General features: G+C 35.9%; 1 pseudogene; it reads left to right on the forward strand.

Moving 5' to 3' along the window:
* The first annotated feature begins 9,439 nt into the window (after positions 1-9,439).
* LOC114009041 (keratin-associated protein 19-3-like) lies at positions 9,440-9,648 on the forward strand (annotated as a pseudogene).
* The last annotated feature ends 6,150 nt before the right edge of the window (positions 9,649-15,798 follow it).

Genomic DNA, 15,798 nt, shown 5'->3' on the forward strand with positions numbered 1-15,798 from the left:
CAAACTCTACCAGATCTATTTCCCTGGAGGTTACAGACAAAAAGTAGAGGCTGCTTTTTTCTTAGATGCCTACAATAAAACAGCATATAATCAATGGTAAGAGAAAGGTAGAGGCAAATGACGTTCAAGTGAGTATTAACGTGGAACTGAAGATTTATTTTCTAAAAGCAAAATGATAATGTAATTCTTCTGACATACACAAAATCTCTCCAAAATGTAAATTCAAGGTTACCAAGAGCTTGGTATGTGAGGACCTCTCTTTACATAAAGAGGAAACAAATTGCTGAGACTTTATATGTATATTATTTGGTTAGAAATGCTATATACATAGGAGTGCCTAAGATTTGTCATACTTATCACTAACAATATTTAAATGTCTTTCAATATCTAACCTAAATTTTACACCATGAGCTTTTCTGGCATCTATTTTGGAGGCCGTCACTGGCTTTTGTAACTTTAGAAACCTGTTTTATTGGTAAGTCTGCCAACCAGGGTATGGGTATGAGTATGATTATGGTGGTTATAAATTAAGTTGTGGTCACTCAATATGTTATCAAACATACAGGATTTCTACTTTCTCTTAAGTTTTGGGACCTAAGATGATCAGGATTATTACACAATAAAACAATCCAACTTTTCAAGTGTTTTATCCTATTAAATACATCACGAACTCATCACAGGCAGAAAATGTAAATCATGGGTCTTACAAACTTGTTGGCATAAGATTTCAGAGTTGTCTGTATATGTAAAGCTGTTCCATAGGAAATCTGGGTTTGCTCTATGAATATTGAATATTTTGCTGCCATAGTTATTTCTTTCAACCTCAAGATACTCATTTTTCATCTGAAATGTATTGGAATTACACTGGGAGATATTTCTATAATCGTTTTCCAGTAAATGTGTTTAATATGGCATTGCAATATAGTCTTAAACTTAGCCATTTATCTTACTAAATTTCTACTGTTTTATGATATTTGAAATAAAGATAACTTTGTCATTCTGAGGATATCATTTAGTCCTATTATTAAATCAATGAGAAAACATTTTATAGATCAGTTTTGAAGTAGAGCGATAGCTGGTCGTTCAGAGCTGCTACCTTTTCCCTCTTCTGTACGTATTTATGAGTCAGGATGTAGATGTCCAGTTTCAAGGAGCCTTATTAGTTATGATAGAAGGTAAAGTACTTTAAAAAACATTTTTAAGTATTTTTTTTGTCATAAGATGTGTGTGTTCACCAGACAGAAACACACACACACACACACACACACACACACACACACACAGAGGAAAAATAAAAAATCACCTCCAGAGAGGATGGCCATGTCACAATACCTTCTTTTCCATTTTCAAGATTTTGAGCACACACACACATGAACTTACACACACACACACACACACACACACACACACACACCGGACATGTTTTTCAAGGGATCCGGCACTAAAAGTGCTTAGTCAACTATGTAGTATCCAGTGCCTTAATTACTACACTACCTGCTGGTCCTGATGATAGTTTTTACACAGACAACATGATGTATAACTTTTTTTTTTTTAAGAATTATTTATTTACTTTTCTATCATTATTATCATTATTTGCTACAGGGCATGCATGAATTTTAATTTGACCAGAGAGAAAGCAAGCCGCTAAGTCTGGAACTCAAACTGTGGTCGGCTATGTGGGAGTCCAGTTCCTCAACTACTATGGTACCTGCTGCCCCTGATATGACTCATTGAATCCTTAATCAAAATTGTTATTTCTGTGAGCTCCAATTTATGGTAAACTTTTGGGTGCTAAAATATTGAATTATGTTTATAAATAGTCCTGGTCATGACTTGAATTTATTTGGCCATTTGACCTCTAGTTACATCCATGTTTTTCTGAATCACTGAAGGAAAATTTCTATCAAAGAGCCGTGTGAAACATCAAAGTGTAAGACTGATCCAGTCTACTAAATCCTATCACAGGGTCTCTTCTGTTTTCTTTTATCTTTTCTTTTTTTTTTTGAGAGGTTTTCGCTATAAGGTGCGTGCGCTTGCCAGATAGACAGAGAGAGACATAGAGACAGAAAGCAAGAAATCACCCCCCAGGGGGGATGGTCACACCGCAATCCCTTCTCTTCCATTCTCATCTCAGGATCTTGGGCACGCACGCACATCCGCCCAGCGTGAGTTGTAAGCCACCGGGTCCGGGACGCGAACTATGGTCGACTACATGGGAGTCCAGTGACATAGCCATTACGGTAACTGCTGGTTCCCTCTTCTGTTTTCTTTTATGACTAGCTGCCTTATAACTACTTATAGGGCAAGCATGATGTAATCTGTGCACTAACCAGAACTTCTGGAGACCCATTTATTACCAATAGTCCTTGTGATACTCTCTCCCCCCACCTTTTATTTTTTTAAATTTCCCAGAGGGCACTTATGTACACTGGACAGAAACAGAGAGAGGGAAAATGAGAAAGCAATCTCGTGGGAATAGCCATGCTACAGTCCATTCTACATTTCTCCTTTTGGAATTTGGGCGTGCACATGGATGGGCCCAATATGTTTTTCAAGTGGTTGGGTCCAAGGCTCAAACTGGCCAATTGGTTATGTGAAATCCGCCGCCTTGACCACCACACCACAGGCTGGCCTTTCCTTTTGTATTTCTATAAAATAAGGGTGTAAAGAAAACATTGAAGTATAATGCTATGTAACAAAACTTCAGATTTACTTTCTTGGGAAGCTAATATAAAACCGTAAATCTAATTCAGCCATTATATTGGAAGGCAAATTGACACTAATATGTGTTTGAAACATTTTTATTTATCTGTATATTTTGCTTTCAATGTGCCCAAGTCTTTGGAATGTTTTTCTTTTGGTATTTGAGTTACAGGAGATCTTTACACACGATGTCTATGAAGAGCTGTTTACCTATTTATGTTTTCATAGTTTGTGGTTTGCTGTTGGTGTATTTTTTTTTTCATTTTATTTTATGGTTTTTAAAAAATTTATTTTCCCAATGCCTAAGAAAAATTTTAAATGCATTAAAGTTTTAACTATGATGCTGAGATCTATAATACTTTCTCAATTTTTGTATATAGTGCAAGTGATTTATTACTTTTTTTCTTGTTTCATATATTTTATTGTTTCAGCATCATTTTATAAAATCTTCTGTTTGAAGAAGGCATTGTCCAAAAAGTCCAATTACTAACTAATTTTTCATTGATCTATATTTGTGTACCTTTACATTGATGATGCTTTTTTGTTATTCTAGTTTAATGTCCTGAAATCAGTTAATAAAAGTTCTTTGCATGTCCTTTGTTAAATTTATCTGTATTTAATGTTTTCTAATACTACTCTTGATCATATGAGTAATTAATATGCATTCCCCAAATTTTTCATATATAATTTCATGCTAGATTTATAAACTGAGTTAACTTTGTGAAAGAATTTGGTTAAAATTAGTATTATTTCGGGACCAGCACTTGGTGTAATGGCTGTGTCACTGGACTTCTATGTAGTCGACCACCATTTGAGTCCCAGACTTGGTGGCTTACACTCATGCTGGGCATGTGAACGTGCGTGCCAAGATCCTGAAGAGGAGAATGGAGGAGAAGGGATTGTGGGGTGGCCATCCCCCCAGGGGGTGATTTCCCACTTTCTGTCTTTCTGTCTCTATCTTTCTGGTGAGAGCACATGCACACTATAGCAAAAACCTTTAAAAAGAAATTAAATAAAAGAAATTAGTATTATTTCTTCCTTAGCTAGTTACAAGAATTCACCATGAAAACAATGGGAACTATAGTGTTTCGTTTCGATTTGTTGGTAGTCTTTCTTTTTTATTTTTTTCAGTAAAAATTTTATTTCTTTAAAAGATAAAGTGCTTTCACACTTTTATTCCTTCTCCTGCAAGTTTTAGTAAAACAAAATTGTTTTTGAAGAATTTGTTAGGTTCTTCTATGAAATATATTATGGTATATATATACCATTACAGAACATTTGATTTCCATCTTATTTGGTATTAAAAGAGTTTTTTGAAAAATTATTTTTTATTGTATTACTCCTACTGGGGATGAGAACAGTAGTAATGTTAAATTTCACTGGTTTTCTGAAAAAAGATAACATCTTATTAATTTAAAAAATTCTGGTTATGGGGACGACAGATGGTATGGGGGTTAAAGGCGCTAGACTCCCACATGGCCAATGGCAGTTTGAGTTCCTGACATGGCAGGTTTTTTTTTCCCTTTTCCTCTCTCTTGCTCTTGCTCTATCCCTCTCTGGTCAAATTAAAATAAATAAATAAATAAATAAGGTTAAATAAAACAATTCTAAAATAAAATTACAGTTCTTATCTGATTAGCGAGGGTTTCTCATTTCATTTGTTTTTATATCTCAGGTGGATAGATCCTTATTTAGTAAAACAAAAATTAGTTATTACTCATTCTTACATTTTCTCTTTGGGTTATATAGATAATTTACAAAATATAATATCCTTAATACTACAAAGTATGGGACCAGCAGATGGTGTAATTGTTACGTCACTGGACTCTCACACAGTCAACCGAAGTTCAAGTCCCAAACATGGTTGCTTAAAACTCACATTGGTCATATGTGTGTGTGTGTCTAAAATCCTGAGAGGAGAATAGACGACAAGTGATTGTGACATCACCATTCCTCCTGGGGGTGATTTCTCACTTTTTGTCTCTCTGTCTCTGTCTCTCTCTCTCTCTGGTAAGTGCATGTGCCCTACAGCAAAAATCTCTCTCTCAAAAAGAACTATAAAATGTAGTATTAATCCACTCTTAGTTATTTGTGATTCTATGTCTTTAACATGACTCACTGAGAGGGCCAGCAGATGGCGTGGAGGTTAAGGTACTGGATACCCCATAAATGACCCTTTAGTTTGAGTCCTAGATGTGACAGCTTAAAAAAATCACACTGAGATTTGTATGTGTGTACTCAAATTTCATAGAGAATGAAGGAGAAGGAACTGAGATGTGCCCATTCTCATCTTCCCTGGAAGATGACTTCTCACTTTCCCTGTCATTCTCTCTCTGGCAAGCACTTGTGACCTATAGCATAAACAAACAAACAAAACACAAACAAACAATAAATAATTAAAATACTCACTGAGTATTAAAAATTCAGGGGACCAGCAGTTAGTGTAATGGCTATGTCGCTGAACTCCCATGTAGCCGACCACGGTTCAAATCCCAGACCCAGTAGCTTAGACTCACACCAGAAGCATGAGTGTGCGTACCCAAGATCCCGAGAGGAGAACAGAGGAGAAGGGATTGTGGTGTGGCCATCCCCCATGGAGGGTGATTTCTCACTATCTGTCGCTCTGTCTCTCTGTCTTTCTGGCAAGCGTATGTGCCCTATAGCAAAAACCTCTCCCCCCCCTCCAAAGAAAAGAAAGAAAAGAAAAAAAAAAATGCAGCCTAACAGGTATTTAGAGTCCAGATGACAAATTGTGAAACAATATTTGGATGTAAGGAACAAAGGGAATGTTGGATTAAATCCTCCTTTTTTTCTATCTTAAAAAAAGTATCTTGCCAAGATGTATAATGTTGCACAGATTGTGGTAACTGTAACAGTTACTGTCAATTAAAAGTGCTTCATTAGTTACAGAAAGAGTTGGTAATTATTAAGACTGTAGGTTAGAAGACATTAAACATGCCTTTTAAGAAACTCATCTTCTATAAAATACTTGTAAATCATGCTGAAATTCAGCAGTATGTTGAAAGTTATGTTAATTAACTAAGATTTTAGTTATCTGAGTCAAGAGACAAGTGTTACACGAAAATTAACCAAGGTTTGCATCAACCTTGGACCTAGCTGACTAACTCAAGGAAGTGAGTTGATAGACTCCACAAAACTCAAGCCAAATTTCCACACATAGTCTTAGATCCTGTGTCACTTCACCATGCACCTTCATTTTCAAAATGTTCAAGACAACATCAATTTTAAAATATCTTTCTTACACTCAGATAGCCTGAGGAGTTGGAGGGTGTTTTCAAACATGAGAACGTCAAGCACTATTAATGTAATAGTAGAGAGGGTTAGAAATTGAGAATATGGGTACTGAATAGACAGAGAAAAATAAATGTAATGATATTATGGTGAAATTGAAGAAGTAGAAACAAAAAAGCATTGACTGGGCTTAGTAAATGGAATCCAGAAGGAGAATCCAGAGGGAGAACAATATTTTGAACTTAAAACTTTATTTGGCTGCTCATAGGAGGTAGATACTGAGTGGATGAGAAAAAGAATGAACCTAAAGTGAGACTGAAAATAGAGGCCACATATGCATTACTAAAGAATGACAAAGAATGGAAGAAATTAACCAGAGTATACAAAAACAGAAGCAAGCTGCCATCTGCAATTTTACTAGGACACTGAATAGAAGCAATTATGGAGGATGTTTCTAGATGGTGCTAGAATTTGAAATGAAAACTGAACTGGTACTCTGTTAAACCTGCTTATTAGATGGATTTCATGAACTAAATTTATTAAATCAATTGTTACATATTTTGAAACTAAATCATTCTGAAGCCTGTGTATAAAGCCAAAACTATAAAAGTTATTATGATAAGGATGGCAAAAATCAATATGTGTCTTCTTTTCTGAATCCATTGGCTACTGTATATGGCCAACCATTAAAGCTTTATTATTTCAAATGTTTTCATATATTATAAAAATAAACATATTCTTAAATCTTTGTAAAACTTCACCCTCCTGACCCTAAAATCTAGCCATGCCAATCACAAGCCATATACATTTGAGCTCTGAGCAGTCCCTTTCAGGGACTAAGACAATGGAAGATTCTCTGCCCTAACTTTACCCTCCTGACCCCAAGATTTAGCCAGGATCAGAGTAATGCTAAATTCCCATGGAGTCTACTGTACAAAGGAAGAAAAACAGTACTGCAGAGATTGCAGATCACCTCCTCCTGCATGCCTCTGAATGCTCAGATTTAACTCCAAAAATTAGGGGAAAATGTATAATCCATCAGATGACCAGAAACCACCTTAGAGGCACAAATACTATGAGAAGCTAGGAAAATATCTAACCCAAGGGAAAAGAATAAGTCCTTAACTTTCACAGACAATACAATGAAGCTTGTGGAAATGTCAGATAAATAATTTAAAATATCCATAGTGACAAAGCTAACAGAGATGTAAGACAAGAGAGACAATGAACTGCAGAAATTGCAGAAGAAAAGACACAATAAGTTCCACGAGGTGAGGAAGTTCTTGCATGATCTGAAAGAGGAAACACATACCATAAAAAAGAATCAAATGGAATTGATAGAGCTGAAAGCTATAATACAAGAAATCAAGTCCTCCCTTGAAAGTATTAAAAGTAGATTAGATCTTGCAGAAGATCAAATCTCAGAAGTAGACAGCAGAGCGTCTGACCTAGAGAATTTCACCAAAAAAAAAAAACCTGAGAAAATTACCCCACAAATTTAGAATAATATACATGTAATACTAGATAAACATTAAACACCCAAACATCAAGATATTCATTATCCCAGAAGGTGAAAAAAATAATAAGGGCATTGATAATCTAATCCATGAAATCCTGGAAGAAAACTTTCCAAACCTAGAAGGCATTCAAATACCCAGACCCAAGAAATACAAAGGACCCCACATAGAATCAACCCAAGAAGATCTCCAAGACACATCACAGCCAGATGGACCAAAACCATAGAGACAAGATGCTAAAATTGGCAAGAGAGAAACCTCAAGTTACTTTCAAAGAATATCCCATCAGGCTAACATCAGACTTTTCATCAGAAACAATGCAAGCAGGGAAAGAAAGGGAAAATATATCCAAAGTGTTAAGTGAAAAGCAATTTCAACCAAGAATACAATACCTAGCAAGATTATCCTTCATATGCGAAGAAAAGACCAAAAAAAATTTTTTGAGAGTTTTTTTTATGCTCTAGGGCACGTACACTCGCCAAACAGACAGAGAGAGACAGAGAGACAGAAAGTGAGAAGTCACCCGCCAGGGGTATGGCCATGCCACAATCTCCTTTCCTCTGTTCTCCTCTCGGAATCTTCGGCATGTAGGCACACACACCCGGTGTGAGTTTTAAGCCACCGGGTCCGGGATGCAAACCGTGGTAGACTACATGGGAGTCCAGTGACATAGCCAATATGCTAACTGCTGGGCCCAAGGCCAAAAAATTCTGAGATAAACAAAACCTGAAAGAATTTACCAACACCAGGTCAGCTTTTTAAGAAGTTCTGAAGGAATGCTATACTGGAAAGCTAAAGTCAGACACACAGAAGTGAGAGTACAAAAAACAACCAAAAGAATGATCAACTTAATGGTAGGGACAAGTCTGGAAAGATCAATAGTAACGTGGAACATTAACTTTCAGAGTTAAATGGAAAGATCTCACCACAGTAACACTGAAAATTCAACAGAAGGGAGATTAATTACATGAGACCAAACTGGTGAAATAGAATTTTATGATTTTTTTTTTTTTGAGAGGCTTTTGCTACAGGGCACGTGTGCTTGCCAGAGAGACAGAGAGACAGAAAGCGAGAAACCACCCCCCAGAGGGGACAGCCACACAGCAATCTCTTCTCCTCCATTCTCCTCTTGGGATCTTGAGCAGGCATGAACACGTGACTGGCATAAGTTTAAGCCACCGGCTCTAGGACTTGAATTGAGGTCGACTGCATGGGAGCTCAGCAACATAGCCATTACGCTAACTGCTGGTCCCTGAATTTTATGAGTTTTGACTAAAACATTAATGATTTTCTTTATGCTTTGTTTTTTAGATTTAAGGATTTTTTTTTTCTCTTGAACTATTGATATGTTCATCTACCTACTGTTTGAACTGAATCCTAACATTTTCCTGGCTTTATGTCTTCAGAAAATTTCTTTTAACATTTTTTGATTTTGATCTATTAAAACTAAAACTGTTTTTCTTGAAATGAAAAAAAAAGCATTTAAAAAATCTAAGCTCGCTTTTTGAAAAATATAGGTTTAACATCTGTAAATTAAGGAAATAATTGTGAATCTATTTGGAGGTTTTTCAGAAGATGACAAAACATAGAAAATGTTTAGAAATGAATGCCATCCAGTGCTGATGATGTAATATACCTTGTAAAGAGCAATTCTATTCATGGTCTAGAATCTGCATGTTTTGAAGAAATAGCCATTCCTCCTCCTAGAAGCATAGCAGTTAAGTTCAAGAATATCCTAAATAAGATGTTACGTAAGTAGAAATATTTTAATGAGAATGAGGGCCTCTCTTTATGTCAGAAGGTAGTAGATTAACAAGCTTTAACATGACAGGTAATGCGTAAAATGATGCAAGAAGAGGGTGTACACATGATTTACCACGTGCTCTGACCAGTGTATATAAACTGCCCTCGATGCATTCTGACATTCACTCACAATCCTGCAAACCAAACTCGCCACCCCTGACACCATGAGCTACTACGGCAGATACTACGGGGGACTCGCGTACGGCATGGCCTGGGCTATGGCTATGGCGGTGGGTGTGGCAGCTTCCGCAGACTGGGCTACGGCTGTGGCTATGGCTTGGGCTATGGAGGCTACGGATATGGCTCTGGCTTTGGAGGCTTCAGATATAGCCCCTCATACTATGGAAGATATTGGTCTTCTGGCTTCTACTGATATCCTGCCCTGGGAACCCAACATCTGAGGTCTTGGGTAGATTATGAAAACCTGACTGCAATAACTCATCAATAAAGGATCATCCGGGACCAACTCACAATCATAAACATTTAGCATCAAAGATTTTAAGAATATTTATTATCCCTAATTGTCTGTATCCTGTCTCCTGTTTCTCTTTTGTTTCCACAACTGTGAAATTCCTCTTGCAATAAACTATCCTAACTTAAGCCAGTATATACTGCTTTTATTTTTTATTTAACTCAAATACCAAAGTGATTATTTGCAATTGTACCCATTTGAAATGAAGAATAAAAAACTACTACATATACTAAATATAAGAAATGATTATATATACATAGAAATGTGTATATATGTGTGTGTGTGTGTGTGTGTGTATCCACAATATTTCATTCAAAATAAACTTTTTTCTTTCGAACACATTTCATTTCAGTATATATATATTTTTATTTTGCTAGAGAGCACATATGCTCACTGTAGAGAGACAGAGAGACAAATAAAGAGATGGGAAGTGAAAAATCACCCCCAAAATACACAGAGGGGATGTTCGTGTTGCAATTCCTTCCCCTGCATTACTCCCTCCTGTTGGGATTTTAGGCACCTATGTACACGTGTGGGGCATATTTTGCAAGCCGTTGGTCTGGGACTTCAACTGTGCAGTTGGCCATGTGGGGTCCAGCTGCCTTAACCACCATGCTACAGGCTGGCCACAGGCTGGCCCTCAATGCCTGTAATTAGACAACATTGGTATTTAAATTCAGTACTGAAATATCAACTTTATAAACTTTTATATTTAAATTGGGGCAAACATGAAAAATAAATACTTTGATGTTTTGTTCAAAACATACATGTATTTGGATCCTTTATTGATAAGAAAAGTAATGAGAAAACTGAATATATCGCTGATATATTCTGAAAAGCTTCTTTTTCTGAATAGCTATCTTATTTTCTTGCTGGTTCACCAGAGTGGGACATAGTATTGTTCTTCTCCATTTTCTTTTTTATTTTTTCTTATCTATTTTCAACACATTGAAATATTTCTTACTTTACCATGGAATTTTAAAAATCACTGTCATCACTTGTGAAGTAATCTGTAATCAAGCCATGGCTGACCTGCAGCGTTAACTGCTTAACGGAGTGTCTTACAATGCTGATGTTTATTTAACCACTAACCGGCAAAAGCAGGGCCTTTCTCATTAGTACTGCTTATAAGTGTTTGTTTCTGAAAAACACATAATAAGGTGTTGTTGTTTTATAAAAGAAATAGATATATTGATACTAAACCCAAAGTATGTCTTCTGTTTGGGGTAACCAAATTCAGTCATACTGGGGCAATAATACATGATAGAACTATGGAGATGGCAAAGGTACTGTAATGGTCACACAGTGCTTAGCCTAACACCATTTTGAATTGGCAAGAACCTCTAAATGTGAAATGAGGTACTAAGGATCCACAGAGGCAGAGCTCAGTGTTCAAGAACACCAGGCATTTTACTTCCCCACGCTCTCCTGTTTGTTGTCTGCCTCCCTTCTTGCAGGCTGTCAGATGAAGTGTTTTGGAAGTTCTCTCTTCCTGCACTCTAAAATGCTTAATTAACACAGCTGCTTGAGAACTTCTGCTTTTATTTTTCAGTATTTTGTTATGGAATCTTGAATTCACTAATTTATAATTTATTTCTATGTAAAAACAACTAGTAAAAAATGCCACATTTAAACTCTAAGATTATTTTCTTCCACTTTTTCTCATTTTATTCATATATTTTGATCATTTATTTATTGTGTGTGGTGTGTGTGTTTCTCATGTATCTTAGTCCTTTTCCCCCTTGATTCTCTTCCTTTGCCTCTCTGCCGTTCCCCACCCTCACCCTCCCACACTGTCTGGGATCTACAGTTGCTCTCCATCCTTTCATACTGTCCAATGTTTCCATTTCCATCACAGAATGCAGACATTTGGTATATTTTAAGAGGGGACACATAATGTCTCTTGCTTCGCTGAACAGTAAATCTTCCATATTATTGTAATGCATTCAAATATGGGTGGATTTGCTCAGCTAGATAGGATGACCGATTCTGAAAGTTAAGGGTAATTAAATTGAGGTGTTCTAGCTTCACAACCAATAGATCTGAGTGGATGTATTTCAGTGTCACTGGTGGAGGAATATGCTATTTATGTTGATAAATTAAACAGAATTTCACACAAAATGATATTCTATTTAACAGCATCACAATGTACAGTGGGGAAAGTGTTTAATACTCTTGATATAATTCCACTTCATCACATTATTAGACCCCTAATTGTTATATTGTATTGACTGGTGCTAGAATTAGAACTCCTTCAGAATATATTTCCTTCCAAAGAAGAGCTGTCACCTGCCCTGGAGTAAACACATCATGGGGTCATTAGACCTACAGCTGAGAAAACCTGCAGAGTAGAGTAGGCAGTGTCACATATTGAACCTGTTTGATTCATTTGTGATTTTATAGCTTCCAGTTGACTTAAGGAGAAATAAATATTCAAATTAACAACTGACTTTTAATTAGGATGCATTATAAAAATAGAACAAGACCAGACAAAGAAATAAGAATATGAGGTAGTTAATAGGATTTTAATGAGGATAAAAAAATTAAATGTAAAATATAAATAAATTGGACTTCATTATATTAAAATTACTGTTTATATACAGACACCAAGTTAAAATGAAAAAGCAAAGCACATATTAAGAGAAAATATTTCCAAACAAAGATGTGACAAAATGCCAGAACCCCAGTATGTGAAGAACTCCTAGAGAGCAATGTTAAAATAACCCAAAACTGGGGCCAACGGGTGGTATGGTGGTTAAGGCACTGGACTCCCATATTGTAAGATGCAGTTCAAGTCCTAGACCTGGCAGCCTGAGGACCTAGCCCCACTTGGGGGTGCTTTATGGACTCCCTCTCTCTGCCTCTCTCTGGAGATTAAAAAGAAATGGTGGGGCCAGCAGGTGGCGTGGTAGTTCAGGGCACTGGACTCCCACATGGTCAACGTGTTTACAGTCCTGGACCTGGTGTCTGGCTTTCTCAATTTCTCTCACTCTCTCTCACTCTGACCCTCTCTGGTCAAATTTACATAAATAAATAAATAAATAATAAAGTGAAAATAAAATAATTCTTTAAAAAATAACAAATGTTGTCAATGATGTGTAACTGTCTCTCTTACATTGTTAGCGGGACTGTACATTTTAAAATAGTTTTGATAACTATTGACAAGAACTACTAAAATTGGTGTTACAAGCTAGAAAGGTGTGGTATCTATCAAAAAGCCTGACATAAACATTTTGGGAATTAGTGTATATTCAGAGTAGGCAGCATATATGTATATACAAAAATGTATCACATGTAATATTGTGATATATTTCAGTATCTGTACATTATGCTTTTAAAAAGAGCTAATTCAAATGAGATGAAACAAATATTTTATGTTCCTCTACATTCAGAAGTCATTTGAATGAACTCATTTCTCCTTTAAACATCTTAGCATTCAGATAGTCACTCAATCCTCCTTTAAACATCTTAGCATTCAGATAGTCAGAGAATTACACCTGTGAGAGGCACTATGCTTACCTTTGAAGACTTTAGTATTCATTCATCCCTTCAGCACTTATTTATTATGTTTCCTACATGGTAGTCATTGAAGAAAGGTAAAAAAGGGCAGTTGTAAGAAATCTACCATTTTGGGGGACCAGCAGTTAGCCTAATGGCTATGTCGCTGGACTCCCACGTAGTCGACCGCAATTTCTGTTCCAGACCCGGTGGCTTAAAACTCACGCTGGGTGCATGTGCCTGCATGCCCAAGATCCCAAGAGGAGAATGGAGGAAAAGGACTGTGGCGAGGCCAACCCCCCTGGGGGGTGATTTCTCGCTTTCTATCTCTCTGTCTCTCTCTCTGTCTGGCGAGAGCTCACGCCCTAAAGCAAAAACCTCTTAAAAAAAAAAAAAGAAATCTACCATTTTAAATTTACATATAAGATTAAAAAAAAAAAACCTGATCACTATATTTGAGGTCACATAAAGTTAGCAAGAATTCAAAGCTTTGAGGTTAAGGTTAAATGCATAACTGAAGGCACTTAACCACATTTGAGGTCAGCTTGGCTGTGAATGATTAATTTGGAGAGTCAGCTGAAGGATTTTTGCCCTCAGGTATCTTTTTATCTAACTCTCATCTTTTGATAATATGCTTATATTTTGGAGATTCTGAAGACATATTTAATGTAAATGGCATCTTACTGAATTTCACACGGCCCTTGTATTTGAATTGTCTTTTTACATTTAACACTTTAATAAACATTTAGTGTAGAGTATCAAAATGATAAAGTAATTTCTTAAAGGAAAAAAATAAGCACAGAAAAGGCAAAAGGAACACAGAGAAAAACTATTACAGAGAAAGGAATATATATGAGGAAAGAAGAAGAAGGAATTAGCTTAACAATTTTGAAAAATAAACTGGCAATTTTTTAAGAAATATGCTCTTACCATACAATCCTGAAATCACACTCCTTGGTATTAATCCAAAATAGCTGAAAACTTATGTCAAAGAAAAAAAAATACAATAAAACCCTAAATACAAAAGTCTATGAATATTTTATTCACAATTGCCAAAACTATAAGGCAACCAACAGGTCACTCAATCGAGGAATGAATGAACAAACATATACACATTGAATAATATCCAGTGATCAATAGTAAATGAACTATCGAACAAGAAATAGAGAAATCTTAAAAGCATATTGCTGAATGAGATAGGTCAATGTGAAAAGTTCATGAGACTATGATCTTGAGTCTATATATTTCAGAGGAAGGAAAACTATGGAGACAAAAACAATATTAATAGATCAGTAGTTTCCAGGAGTTTGAGAGAAGTAAGGAAAAACAAATAGGACTATAGAAGATATTTTAGAGCTGTAAAAACTACTCTGTATGATTTTGTAATAGCAGTAAAAATGACTGTGTACCTTTTTCAAAATCCATAGAACTCTACAACAAAAAGAACAAGCCCTAATTAAATACAAACTTTAGCTAATAAAGTATTGATATTTGTTCATCCATCCTAATGAATATATACTACTAATAATAGGGGAAACTGTATGTGTACAAGGAGTAGGAACACTCTGTAAAGGTATAACTGAAGGAACTAACCATATTTGAGGTCAGTTCAATTTCTGCAAACATAAATGTTCCGTAACTAAAGTGTATTAATTACAACAAAGAGAGAGAGATTGGGTAATATATCAGATATGAGGTGGAGTAATGGTATGAAATGTGCATGTAAAGGCATGGGGGAAGAGGCAAGATGAAGTTCTTCTGAAAGTGCCTTGGATACATTTTGTACCAGATAATAGGGTCAGGATTGAGAAACTCTAATGACTGCTTCTGAAATAAGGTTTTGATTACTGTGTTCCAACCTCAGTGGCTGAACAATTTGATCCCATGGTTGTCCAAGACTAGAGTGAGCTATACAACACAAATCCTGTACTTCTGAATTTTACTTTATAATTATATATCAATATTGGTTTCTCAGCTGTGAAAAATGATCTTTTTTATTTTTCTAAGAGATGTATAAACAAGACAGCAGTTATGATAGTCATGTTCTAAGCTTAAAGAAAAAAAAAAGTCTGGTTTTGTTTTTCATATCTCTAAAGGTGTTAATTTACTTTCTAGATGGAAACATAAGATACTTTAAAAGGATAGAATAGATTATAGACTTTTGAATATGACCCATTTCTAGGATTTAATTTGTTAAGACGAGCATACCAACCGAAGAAAAACCAGAGATGAAGAAATTTATACTAGGAAACCACCACACCATCAAATATGATTGGTATTGTATGCCTGATTAGGAAGAATTCTGTTCGAGATCTGGTATGCCTGGACTCTGAAGATGCAGCAGTTTCTTCTCATTAAGTGATGCAAGGACTTTTAAGGGCCACTCTAACTTAAAACTTAACAAGCTCAAACAATAAGATGAATGTAAAGGCCCCTCCCTGTGTCAGAAGACAAGGAATTAATAGCTAGTGCTGTTAAGTAATTATAATTTTAAAAGTATGCAAAAGTAAGATGTACGCAAGATACATCACACACTGACCAGGGTATATAAGC

This window comes from Tupaia chinensis, unplaced genomic scaffold (assembly GCF_000334495.1).
Source record: "Tupaia chinensis unplaced genomic scaffold, TupChi_1.0 Scaffold000443_1, whole genome shotgun sequence".
In the NCBI taxonomy this organism is placed as follows: Eukaryota; Metazoa; Chordata; class Mammalia; order Scandentia; family Tupaiidae; genus Tupaia; species Tupaia belangeri.